Source organism: Marmota marmota, unplaced genomic scaffold, assembly GCF_001458135.2.
Source record: "Marmota marmota marmota unplaced genomic scaffold, marMar, whole genome shotgun sequence".
NCBI classification, from domain to species: domain Eukaryota; kingdom Metazoa; phylum Chordata; class Mammalia; order Rodentia; family Sciuridae; genus Marmota; species Marmota marmota.
In genome coordinates, this window is record NW_025999862.1 from 5,194,628 (window position 1) to 5,207,648 (window position 13,021).

Genomic DNA, 13,021 nt, shown 5'->3' on the forward strand with positions numbered 1-13,021 from the left:
ATATATATATTATATATATATAATAGAATATGTTTAGTAAGCCTTAGAAAAGAAGGGAATACATCCGTTTGTGATAATATGGATGAATCTAGAGAACATTGTATTAAGTGAAATAAGCCAGATAGCCAGAGTGTGGTGGCACATACCTGCAATCCCAGTGGCTGAGGAGGCTGAGACAGGAGAATTATGAGTTCAAAGCCAGCTTCAGCAACAGTGAGGCACTAAGCAACTCAGTGAGACTCTGTCTCAAAATAAAATACAAAATAGGAGTGGGGATGTGGCTCAGTGGCTGAGTGTCCCTGAGTTCAATCCCTGGTAACTCCCTCCCCCTGCCAAAAAAGATATAAGTCAGACAGAGAAAGACAAAGATTGCATAATCACACTTATGTTCAGAATCCCCCCCCACCCCCGCAAAAAAAAGTCAAACTCACAGAAGCAGAGAATAAAAGGGGCTGGGGGTTAGGAAAGTAAGGAGATGTTTGTCAAAGGGTACAGATTTTCAATTATAAGATGATTTAAGTTCTGGGGAATCTTATGTTCAGCATGGATGGTGATATGATATGTATATTGTATAAATGTATATATAATTTCAAGTAATTTATATTTCTTGAATATATTCAACGTGTGTCAGTTAAATATTTAAAATTAAAAAAAAAACAAATAAAAAACTCCAGGTGGATAATGCCTGACCACATAGAAAACAATCCTAAGCTTATCCTGGAACTCAAGAACCCTGAGGATATGACAACTATGTAGAAATCCTGTGAAAACAGTGCTTAGCAAAACAAAACTGCATAGCACTAGGCCTGATATTGATGTATTATAGCATATAGAGAAGAAGAAATTGATAAATTTCAGTAGTAATCTTCTACCAAGTAAAGTCTTATAGCAAGAAAAATGTCATGCATCAGGTAGGATAAGGGAATATGCAAGAATATTGCCCCGGGAGTTGCTCAACTGAAAGGACAATGTAAGGTAGAACTAACTTTCCATTGGCATTAACATTAAAATGTAGATTGTAAATGTATTTTACTTAAGACCTTTCAAAATAAGAAACATATAAATTTGGAGATAATTAAGTACGATCTAAGGAGAAGTGTAATTGGAAGCTGGACTGAATGAGCACTAAGGGGAGATGCTAAGCTTCTAGAACAATGGCTCTGTAGCTGTATATTCACATCAGTGGCCTGTGGTAGATGAAACATGTTAATTGCTCAATTGGGAGAAGATCCTTCCCTTCCTTGCTCTGTAATTAATCCAACTCTCTTGAAAGAGTTTTGATTCAATTATTCCTTTTAAGAGTAAGTGAACCAAAGACTGCTAAAGTATTCACGTCTTAGATGGTATTATGTTTCTTATTTACTCAAGTAAAATGATTGTGCTGTTTTAAAATCTATTTCTGAATATTTCAAAGCATTTCAGACATCATTTAAAAATTCATTGCACAGGTATTAAAACTGTTGAATTATAAAGTAGTGTGCTACACCAAAGCTCAAATAAACTCAGGCATGTTTTATGCTATTCACCATATATGCAATTCTATTTTTATTTGCTCATACAGAGTTGTTTGTCCAAAAGAGGGGAAAGGATTGTTGCATTTATTTTTCAGTTTTGTAATATAGAGAGAGACAGAGAGAAGGTTTGATACATCAGTTAAGGTTATTCTGAGTTAGTAGCAGATCCCAAATTAATATTTACATTTCCTCTTATTGCAATAGCCATCAGACCATTTTCACTACTTCATAAACTGCAGATCCTTATAGATGATTGCTTTTTCTATAGTTAAAGTCTGAAGAAAGAAATCTTATGGATTTTTATGTAACAGCTTTACCCTTTATTTAAAAATGAATGATCAAAATGATGCATTATTAAACATTTGTTCTACTTCCAATATTTGATTTCCACTTTGAATAGTTCACAGTCATGACAAGTAGGTAGGTGTCTTGTATTAAATTAGTAAAGTAAAAACATTATAGAGACATATTTTAGTCTTCAGGTTTGCTATCCTGTTCCATCTGTTGTCTCTGGACTTCAGTTTCTTGGTGGCACTTGGGTAGAAAGCTGTTGAATCAAGCATATACTAGTTGGTTTTCTTGTACCAGAAAAGAGTGATTAATTTTTACAAGGTTGTTTACTGTATAATAGTTGCCTTGTGGGCAGCTTATAGTGGGGATTGTTTATTGAAATAGTTAATGCTTTGTTATAGGTTGTTTTAAAATTTACAATGCTGATAGAAATTTCAGAGGTGGTAAAAAGCTGGAACATTTGCATCAATATTGTGCTTATTTGTTCATGTCTTATATTGACATACCTAAGTCCCTGATTGTTGATAAAGATTGGTATTGAAAAGAAATACTATAGTCACAAAAGAGTTAATTCTGAAAGTGATATTCTCTAATATGTTTTATAGTGTTTCAAGGGCAGAGTCCTAGTGATCTAAGGACCTCTTACCAGGCCTCATGTCTAAAAGGTTCCATTACCTCTCACGTCACACTTGGGAACAGGCCTCCAATACATGAATCCTTGAGGGTAAAACCAAATTCAAGTTGTAGTACAATTTTTTATGATAACATCTTTTTAAAAATATTTTTATATTTATTTATTTATTTTATGTGGTGCTGAGGATCAAATTCAGGGCCTCATGTGTGCAAGGCAAATGCTCTATCACTGAGCTATAATCCCAGCCCTTATAACATCTTTTATCACAAATTTTATTGTTCATTTTTCATCTTTATTGAAGTACAATTGACAAATAAAATTATTTTATTCTATGTGTTATTGTGATATTTTGATATATTTGTGTATATATATATATGTGTGTGTGTTTACGCATATTGAAATGATTACCAAAATGAAGCTAATTACAATATTCATTAACCCGCACAGCTATTATTTTTGTGATACCAATATGTAAGATCTATACTCTTAGCCTATTTCAAGTATATAATACTTTATATTAATTATAGTCTATACACTAGATATATATACTATATAACTAGAACTTGTTTATTTTATAAATGAAAGTTTGTATCCTTGAGCAGCATTTTCAATTTCCCTCACCTCTTAGACTCTGGCAAATACTGCTCTACTCTCTGTTTCATAAGTTTTATACTTTTAGATTTCACATATAAGTGAAGTCATGCAATATTTTTCATTTTATGTCTGGCTTATCTAACTTAGTATAATGTCTTCTAAGTTCATTCATGTTATTACAAGTGGCAAGATTTCATTCTTTCAAATGATATTCTATTATATATACAATGTACCATATTTTCTTTTTTATAGTTTTATAACTTTATTTATCAATCAGCTGTTATCTTTATTTATTTAGCAGTAAGTTCAAAAACATGGAAAGCTTCAAAAATTTTCATGTCATCCTTGTGCAGGGGCCATGCTAATCTTCTTTGTATGGTTCAAATTTTAGCATATGTGCTGCTGAAATGAGTACCAATATACCATATTTTTAAAATCCTTTTGTCTTTCAGTAGACTCTAAACTGTTTCCATGTCTTGGCTATTGTGAATAGTGTTATGGTGAACAAAGGAGTGTAGATATCTCTTCAAAATACTGATTCATTTCCTTTGGATATAAACCTAGAAGGGAATTGCTAGATAAATGGTAGTTTATTTAAAATTTTTTTTCAATGCTGGGGATTGAACCCAGGGCTTCATGTATGCTAGGCAAGTGTTCTACAACTGAGCTATGTCCAAACCCTTATTTTATTTTTTTTAAGAACTTGCATACTGTTTTTCATAATGACTATATCAACTTATATTCCCACCACCATGTGTAAGGATCTCCTTTTCTGCTCACCCTTGCCAACCTTTTTTATCTTTTGAACTTTTGGTAGTAGCCATCCCTACAGATGTATGGTAATGTCTTGTGTGTTTTTTTTTTTTTTCCATTTCCTTCATAATTGATGATGTATCTTTTCAGAATACTTCTTAGCTAAGTGTATGTCTTCCTTGGAAAAACATCTGTTTAGATTCTTTGCCCATTTTTGACTGGTTTATTTGGTTATTTTGATATTGACATGAATTCTTCATATATTTCGAATATCAACTCATCAGATAATATGGTATAAAAATATTTTCTCCCATTCTATGGGTTGCCTTTTTATTTAGTTGTTTGTTATACAGAAACTTTTTGGTTTGGTTTAGTCTCAATTTATTTTTACTTTTGTAGCCTATTTTCATATCAAAAAAATATTTGCCAGTAGCAATGTCATAGAGATTTTCCCCTTGATTTTCATATAGAAGTTTTATGGTTTCAGATCTCATATTTAAACCTTGAATGCATTTAGGTGATTTTTCTGTATAATGCAAAATAAGAATAGAATTTCTTTTGTGTTCTTTTCTTGCTTCTTTCTTTTCTTTTCTTTTCTTTTTTTTTAACATGTGGGCAGTGGACATCCAGTTTTCTCAGTCCCATTTATTGAGGAAACCATCTTCTCTTCCTCCTAGATTCTTGGAAACTTTGTTGAAGATTAGTTAATAATACATATGTGGGTGTATTTCTGGGTTTTCTGTTGTGGTTCCTTGATTTGTGTGTATGTTTTTTCATGCCCGTGTCATGCTATTTTGTTTACTGTAGCTTTATAATATAATTTGAAGTCAGAAAGTGTGATGCCTCCAGTTTTATTCTTGTTCAAGATTCTCAAGATTCCTTAAGCTGTTTGGAATCTTTTCTGGTTCCTTGAGAGCTTTAGGGTTTTTTTTTTCTGTTTCTTTGAAAAATGACACTGACATTTTGGGAATTTTGCCATTGGAATAGGTATTTCATTGAGTCTATAGATTGCCTTTAGGTAGTATGGACATTTTGACAATATTGATTTTATTGATCCATGATCATGGATTATCTATTCATTTATTTGGGTCTTCTTCAATTTCTTTAATCAGAGATGATAGTTTTCAGTGTATAGAGCTTTTACCTCCTTAATTACATTAATCACATTTATTCCTATGTGTTTTATTTTTTCTTAGTTATTGTAAATGAGATTGTTTTCTTGCTTTCTGGTTTTGGTTTCTATTTGATATAGTTCATTGTTAGTTTATAGTAATGCTACTGATTTTTGTGTCAATTTTATGTCCTATTTTACTAGACATAAATATTCGTTTTAACAGTGTTTTGGCAATATCTTTAACATTTTCCATCTATAAGAACATGTCATCTCCACAGACAATTTAATTTCTTCCTTTCTGATTTGTATGACTTTTCTTTCTTTTCTTACCTAATTGCCATAGGTAGGACTTCCAGTACAAAGTTGATAGAAGTGGCAAGAGTGAACATCCTTGTCTTGTTCCTGATCTTAGAGGGAAAACTTTCAATTTTTTTTACCACTGAGTTAAATGTTAGCTGTGAGTTTCTGTTATATGACTTTGATTGTGTTGAAATATATTCCTTCTGTATCTAATTTACTAAGAATTTTTAATCATAAAATGATGCTGAATTTGTCAGATGATTTTTCTGCATCTATTAATGTATTTATATGATTTTTAGAGAGAGAGAGAGAGAATTTTTTAATATTTATTTTTTAGTTTTCGGCGGACACAACATCTTTGTTTGCATGTGGTGCTGAGGATCGAACCCGGGCCACATGCATGCCAGGCGAGTGTGCTACCGCTTGAGCCACATCCCCAGCCCTATTCATATGATTTTTGTCTGTCACTCTGTTAATATGATATATTTTATCAATTGATTTATATATGTTAAAACATCCTTTTATCTCAGGGATGAATTCCACTTGATCATGGTAAATGATCTTTTAATGTGCTGTTGAATTGGATTTATTAGTGTTTTGTTGAGGAGTTACATCTATGTTTATTCAAGGATATTGTCCTATAATTTTTTTGTGTGTGTATGTTCTTTTCTGGCTTTGTGAAATGAAATTGGAAGTAGCCCCCTCCTCTTCAATATTTTGGAAGAGTTTTGAGAAGGATTTGTATTAGTTCTTCTTTGAATGTTTTTTTTTTTGTTGTTTGTTTGTTTTTTTTGAATTCAGCAGTGAAGCCATCAGGTCCTAGGCTCTTTGATGGGAGACTTTTTATTATTGATTCTATCTTCTTACTTATTGGTCTCATCAGATTTTCTGTTTTTGCATTATTAAATCTTGGTAAGTTGTATATATCTAGGAATTTTCCCACCTATTCTAGATTGTCCAATTTATTGGCATATAACTAACCTTTCATTGCGGTGTTATGATATCTGTCTTTCAATTGTATCAGTTCTGTTGTCTCCTCATTCATTTCTGGTTTTATTTATTTAAATATTCATTTTTTTCTTTTTTATTTAATTGATTTTTAAAAAAAATACACGACAGCAGAATGCATTACAATTCTTATTACACATACAGAGCACAATTTTTCATATCTTTGTATATAAAGTATGTTCATGCCAATTCATGTCTTTATACATATACTTTGTTTTTTTTGCATTACAATTCTTATTACACATATATACCACGATTTTTCATATCTCTGTATATTAAGTAGGTTGACACCCAATTTGTGTCATCATACATGTACTTTGGATAATGATGTCCATCACATTCCTCCATCCTTGCTAATTCCCTGCCTCCTCCCTTCCCCTCCCACCCCTCTTCCCTATCTAGAATTCATTTATTCCTCCTTGCTCCCCCCTCCCTATCGCACTATGAGTCAGCCTCCTTATATCAGAGAAAACATTTGGCATTTGTTTTTTGGGGATTGGCTAACTTCACTTAGCATTATCTTCTCCAATGCCATCCATTTACCTACAAATGCCATGATTTTATTCTCTTCTATTGCTGGGTAATATTCCATTGTATATATATGCCACATGTTTTTAAATCCATTCATCCACTGAAGGGCATCTATGTTGGCGCCACAGTTTAGCTATTGTGAATTGTGTTGCTATAAACATTGATGTGGCTGTGTCCCTGTAGTATGCTGTTTTTAAGTCTTTTGGGATAGTCCGAGGAGAGGGATAGTTGGGGCATATGGTGGTTCCATTCCCAGCTTTCCAAGGAATCTCCATACTGCTTTCCATATTGACTGTACCAATTTGTAGTCCCACCAGCAATGTATGAGTGTTCCTTTCCCCCCGCATCCCTGCCAACACTTATTGTTGTTTGTCTTCATGATAGCTGCCATTCTGACTGGAGTGAGATGATATCTTAGAGTAGTTTTGATTTGCATTTCTCTGATTGCTAGAGATGATGAACGTTTTTTCATATATTTGTTGACTGAGTGTATATCCTCTTCTGAGAAGTGTCTGTTCAGGTCCTTGGCCCATTTGTTGATTGGGTTATTTGTTTTTTCAGTGTTTAGCTTTTTGAGTTCTTTATATACCTCAGAGATTAGTGCTCTATCTGATGTTTGAGGAGTAAAAATTTGCTCCCAGGATGTAGGCTGTCTGTTCACTTCACAGATTGTTTCTTTTGCTGAAAAGAAACTTTTTAGTTTGATTCCATCCCATTTATTGATTCTTGGTTTTAAGTCTTGCACTACAGGAGTTTTATTAAGGAAGTTGGGGCTTAATCCCACATGATGAAGATTAGGGTCTACTTTTTCTTTTATTAGACACAGAGTCTCTAGTTTAGTTCCTAGGTCCTTGATCCATTTTGAGTTAAGTTTTGTGCATGATGAGAAATAGGGGTTTAATTTCGTTTTGTTGCATATGGATTTCCAGTTTTCACAGCACCATTTGTTAAAGAGGTTCTCTTTTCTCTAGTGCATGTTTTTGCACCTTTGTCTAACATAAGATAATTGTAATTTTGTGGATTAGTCTCTGTATTCTCTATTCTATACCATTTATCTACCAGTCTGTTTTGGTGCCAATTGTTACTATTGCTCTGTAGTATAGTTTAAGGTCTGGTATAGCGATGCTACCTGTTTCGCTCTTCCTGCTAAGGATTGCTTTAGCTATTCTGGTCTCTTATTTTTCCAGCTGAATTTCATGATTGCTTTTTCTATTTCTATGAGGAATTCCATTGGGATTTTGATCAGAATTACTTTAAATCTGTATAGTGATTTTGGTAGTATGTTCATTTTGATAATATTAATTCTGCTATCCAAACGCAAGGTAGATCTTTCTATCTTCTAAGGTTTTCCTTGATTTCTCTCCTTAGGGTTATATAGTTTTCATTTTATAGATCTTTCACCTCTTTCCTTAAGTTGAATTCCAAGTATCTTATTTTTTTTTTGAGGTTATCGTGAATGGGGTTGTTTTCCTCATTTCCTTCTCAGAGGATTTGTCACTGATATACAGAAATGCCTTTGATTTATGAGTATTGATTTTATATCCTGCTACTTTGCTGAATTCATTTACTAGTTCTAGAAGTTTTCTGGAGGAATATTTTGGGTCTTCTAGGTATAGAATCATATCATCAGCAAATTGTGCTAATTTAAGTTCTTCTTTTACTATACATATCCCTTTGATTTCTTTCTTCTGTCTAATTGCTCTGGCCAGTGTTTCAAGAACTATGTTGAGTAGAAGTGGTGAAAGAGGGCATCCTTGTCTTGTTCCAGTTTTTAGAGGGAATCCCTTTAATTTTTCTCCATTTAGAATGATGTTGGCCTGAGGCTTAGTATAGATAGCATTTATGATGTTGAGATATATTCCTGTTATCCCTAGTTTTTCTAGTGTTTTGAACATAAAGGGGTGCTGTATTTTGACAAATGCCTTTTCTGCATCTAGTGGATGATCATATGATTCTTATCCTTAAGTCTATTGATGTGATAAATTATATTTATTGATTTCCGTATGTTGAGCCAACCTTGCATCCCTTGGATTAATCCCACTTGATCATGGTGCAGAATCTTTTTGATATGTTTTTGTATTCAATTTGCTAGAATTTTATTGAGAATTTTTGCATCTATGTTCATTAAAGATATTGGTCTGAAGTTTTCTTTCTTTGAAGTGTCTTTGCCTGGTTTTGGGATCAGGGTGATATTGGCTCATAGAATGAGTTTGGAATTACTGCCTCTTTTTCTATTTCCTGAAATAAATTAAAGAGTATTGGTATTAGTTCTTCTTTAAAGGTCTTGTAGAACTCGGCTGTGATCCATACGGTCCTGGGTTTTTCTTGGTTGGTGAGCTTCTTATGGTGTTTTCTATTTCCTCATTTGATATCGGTGTGTTTAAATTGTGTATATCTTCCTGACTCAGTCTGGGCAAATTGTATGACTTAAGAAATTTGTTGATGCTTCAATGTCTTCTATTTATTGGAGTATAAGATTTCAAAATAATTTCTAATTATCCTCTGTATTTCTGTAGTGTCTGTTGTGATATTACCTTTTTCATTATGTATGCTGGTAATTTGCTTTCTCTCTCTCCTTCTCTTCTTTAGCATGGCTAAGGGTCTGTCAATTTTACTTTTTTTTTTCAAAGAACCAACTTTTAATCTTGTCAATATTTTCAATTGTTTATTTTGTTTTGATTTCATCTCTAATTTTAATCTTGACTTCTGCTTTTGCTGCTGGTTTGTTCTTCTTTTTCTAGGGCTTTGAGATGTAGTGTGAGGTCATTTATTTGTTGAGCTGGTTTGTTCTTCTTTTTCTAGGGCTTTGAGATGTAGTGTGAGGTCATTTATTTGTTGACTTTTTCTTCTTTTAAGGAATGAACTACATTCAATGAATTTTCCTCTTAGTACTGCTTTCATAGTGTCCCAGAGATTTCGATATGTGAATCTATGTTCTCATGTACCTCTAAGAACTTTTTAATCTCCTCCTTGATGTCTTCTGTGACCCATTGTTCATTCAGTAGCATATTGTTTAGCCTCCAGGTGATGGAGAAATTTTTATTTTTTTATTTCATCATTGATTTCAAATTTCATTCCATTATGATCTGATAAAATGCATGGTAGTATCTCTACTTTTTTGTATTATGTCTTCTTTGAGATCCCAAAAAAGAGTTGCTTTGTGGCATGGTATATGGTCTATTTTAGAGAGGGATCCATGTGCTGGTGAGAAGAAAGTATATCTGCTTGATGCAGGTTGAAATATTCTATATATGTCAGTTAAGTCTAAGTTATTGATTGTGTTATTTAGTTCTGCAGTTTCTTTATTCAACTTTTGTTTGGAAGAGCTATCCAGTGGTGAGAGAGGTGTGTTAAGGTCACCCAAGATTATTGGGTTGTGGTCAATTTTACTCTTGAATTTGAGAAGAGTTTGTTTGATGAACATAGCTGCACCATTGTTTGGGGCATATATATTTATGATTGTTTTGTCTTATTGGTGTATGGTTCTCTTGAGCAGTGTCATTTCCATCTTTATCCTTTTTGATTAACCTTGGCTTGAAGTCTACTTTATTTGATATGAGTATAAAAACCCTGGCTTGCTTCTGCAGTCCATGTGAGTGGTATGATTTTTCCCAACCTTTCATCTTCAGTGTGTGTCTTTTCCTATCAGATGAGTCATTTAAAAATGACCCAACAATATGGAGGCAGCATATTGTTGGGTCATTTTTAAAATCCAGTCTGCTAACCTATGTCTTTTGATTAGTGAGTTTAAGCCATTAACATTTAGGGTTAATGTTTGTATTTTCAGCCATATTTGTTTATTTTTGTTATTTAACTTGAATTGGTTTTCCTCTTTGATTAATTTTTCCTTTAGTGTACTACCTCCTTCTTCTGATTTTCATTGCTGTTTTTCATTCCCTCTTCATGAAATATTTTGCCCAGGATGTTTTGTAGTGCCAGTTTTCTAGCTATAAATTCTTTGGTTTATTGTGGAAAGTTTTTATCTCATTTTCGAATTTAAAGCTTAATTTTGGTGGATACAATATTCTTGGTTGGTACCCAATGTCTTTCAGAGCTTGATATATGTTTTTCCAGGATCTTCTAGCTTTCAGGGTATGTGTTGAAAAGTCTGCCATTATCCTAATTGGTTTCCCTTATATGTAATATGATTCCTTTCTCTTGTGGCTTTTAAAATTCTCTCCTTATTCTGTATATTAGGCATTTTCATTATAATGTGCTTGGTTTGGATCTGTTGTGATTTTGTACCTTTGGCATCCGGTAGGCTTCTTGAATTTGGATTTCCAATTCATTCTTCATGTTTGGAAAGTTTTCTAATATTATTTCATTGAATAGATTGTTCATTCCTTTGGTTTGGACCTCTGTGTCTTCCTCTATCCCAATAACTCTTAAGTCTGGTCTTTTTATGCTATCCCATATTTCTTGGATGTTAGGCTCGTGGTTTCTTATCATTTTCTCTGTGTGGTCTATGTTCTTTTCAAGATGATTTATTTGATCATCATTGTCTGATGTCCTATCTTCTAAGTGGTCTACTCTGTTGGTGATGCTTTCATTTGAGTTTTTATTTGGTTTATTATTTCTTTCATTTCAAGGATTTCTCTTTGTTTTTTTTTGTAGAACCTCTATCTCCCTATTGAGGTGATCTTTTGCTTCTTGGATTTGTTTATGTAGCTCATTGTTGAAGTGATCTTTCACTGCCTATATTTGTTGTATTATGTCTTCTTTGAGATCCCCAAACATTTTAACCATGTATATCCTGATATCTTTCTTTGTCATTTTTTCTGCTATAGCTGCCAATGCGTCTAATGATGTGTTGTCTTGATTTGTTTGTGGTACTTTCTTCCTTTGTCTTTTCATGTTGCTCATGTGTCTTCCTTTCCAGCTCTGTGGATCTAGTGTGCTATTGTTTTTACCCTATAGATTTGTAGTACTCTTTTAGGATTCTAAGATCTCTTCTGCTCAAATGGTGATCTGATCCCTGATAGCGACGCCCACCAAAAAATGGTGAGGAAGGTTTTCCAAGATGGAGTTAGTCTGCTTCCAGTGCCGGGGTGGCTGGTGATGTGGGGGAAACTGGACGATGGCCTTGTGCTCTGGATAGGTAGCAGGCTAGTTATCTACATGGGAGCAGAGCGCAGTCTGGAGTTCTGCAGAGATGCTGGTAGGTGGTTATGCTAAGTTGCTTGTCATGCATGAGCTGGAACTGCGGGCTTTGGGTCCAGAATCTGGAGACTTACTTGAGCCCAGAGGCTCAGATTTCTGCATAGGTGTCTTAGTGCTGGTGATTTCCATGAAAATCCACTGTATAGGGGTCTTTTCACACTCTCTGGGATGTTGTATTCTGTCTAGATGAGACCTTGTAGAGCAGTTGCATGTCTGCTTTCTGGATTTCATGCCTCAGAGTAGCCAGAAACAGGACTTCCTTGTTCTGCCTTCTTCTCGCAGTCCCCATTTTTTTTTTCAATGTAGCTGAAGATTTTTCACTTTTATCCTTTTAATTATAGTTTATTTTGAATTTTCTTTTTCATGTAAAGGATTTCTATTCATATAATGTTCTTGTATATCACATATTTTAGCAGTTGTAGAAATTGTTATTTGCATATTGCCTTGTCACAAGTAAAATAGAATGGATCAAATGTGAAAACTACTGAGTCTAAGGCTTATGATGCCAAATAAGAGTAAGAATGTAGTTTATTAACCTGAAGTGTCTACTGTGACTTGGCCAAACTTGATCATGGGAATATCTGGTATTGACTCAGCAGTGTTTGTTCCAGAAAATCAAGCTTAGTCACATATTTACTATATAATGAAATGTATAATCCCAAACATAGTTATAGTAAAGTTATGCATTCAGGATGTGCATCTCTATTTGTGTGCATAATTAGAAAACATCACAAGGATTGTTACAAGTGAAAATATTTCTGCTAGTGCTACAGCTTTCTGTGTTAATACTAGTGCTGGGAGAGTGCCTGGGGTGCTACTGGCTAAAATTCAAAGAAAGTTTTGAGGCTACTTAGATGAGGCCAATAGTTCTAACACTGGAGCAGAACACTCATATAGCCTTCTGTATATATTATGCTGTTTGTCAGTTAGGGCTTAATTGCCTGAGGGCTAATTTAATATGTAATAAGAAGTTCAGTTTGTTCCTTCATTTTTTAAAGCTATACTCGGTTTTACTCTTAAAATACTATATTTGGGAGATCCAACATGGCGGCGAGAGGGGAGGCAGCGCTTTCAGTACCTCCTCAACAACGGGGTCAGAGAGACGCATGGATACGCTTAGAT

General features: G+C 33.8%; 1 protein-coding gene and 1 non-coding gene across 5 annotated transcripts in view; one reads left to right on the forward strand and one right to left on the reverse strand.

The window, feature by feature from the left end:
• Ctnna3 (catenin alpha 3) overlaps window positions 1-13,021 on the forward strand; it is a 1,666,222-nt gene that overhangs the window by 155,909 nt on the left and 1,497,292 nt on the right. The window lies entirely within an intron of this gene.
• Window positions 3,342-3,448, reverse strand: LOC125618714. Its single transcript, XR_007350125.1, has one exon. It is a non-coding gene; the product is annotated as a U6 spliceosomal RNA (small nuclear RNA).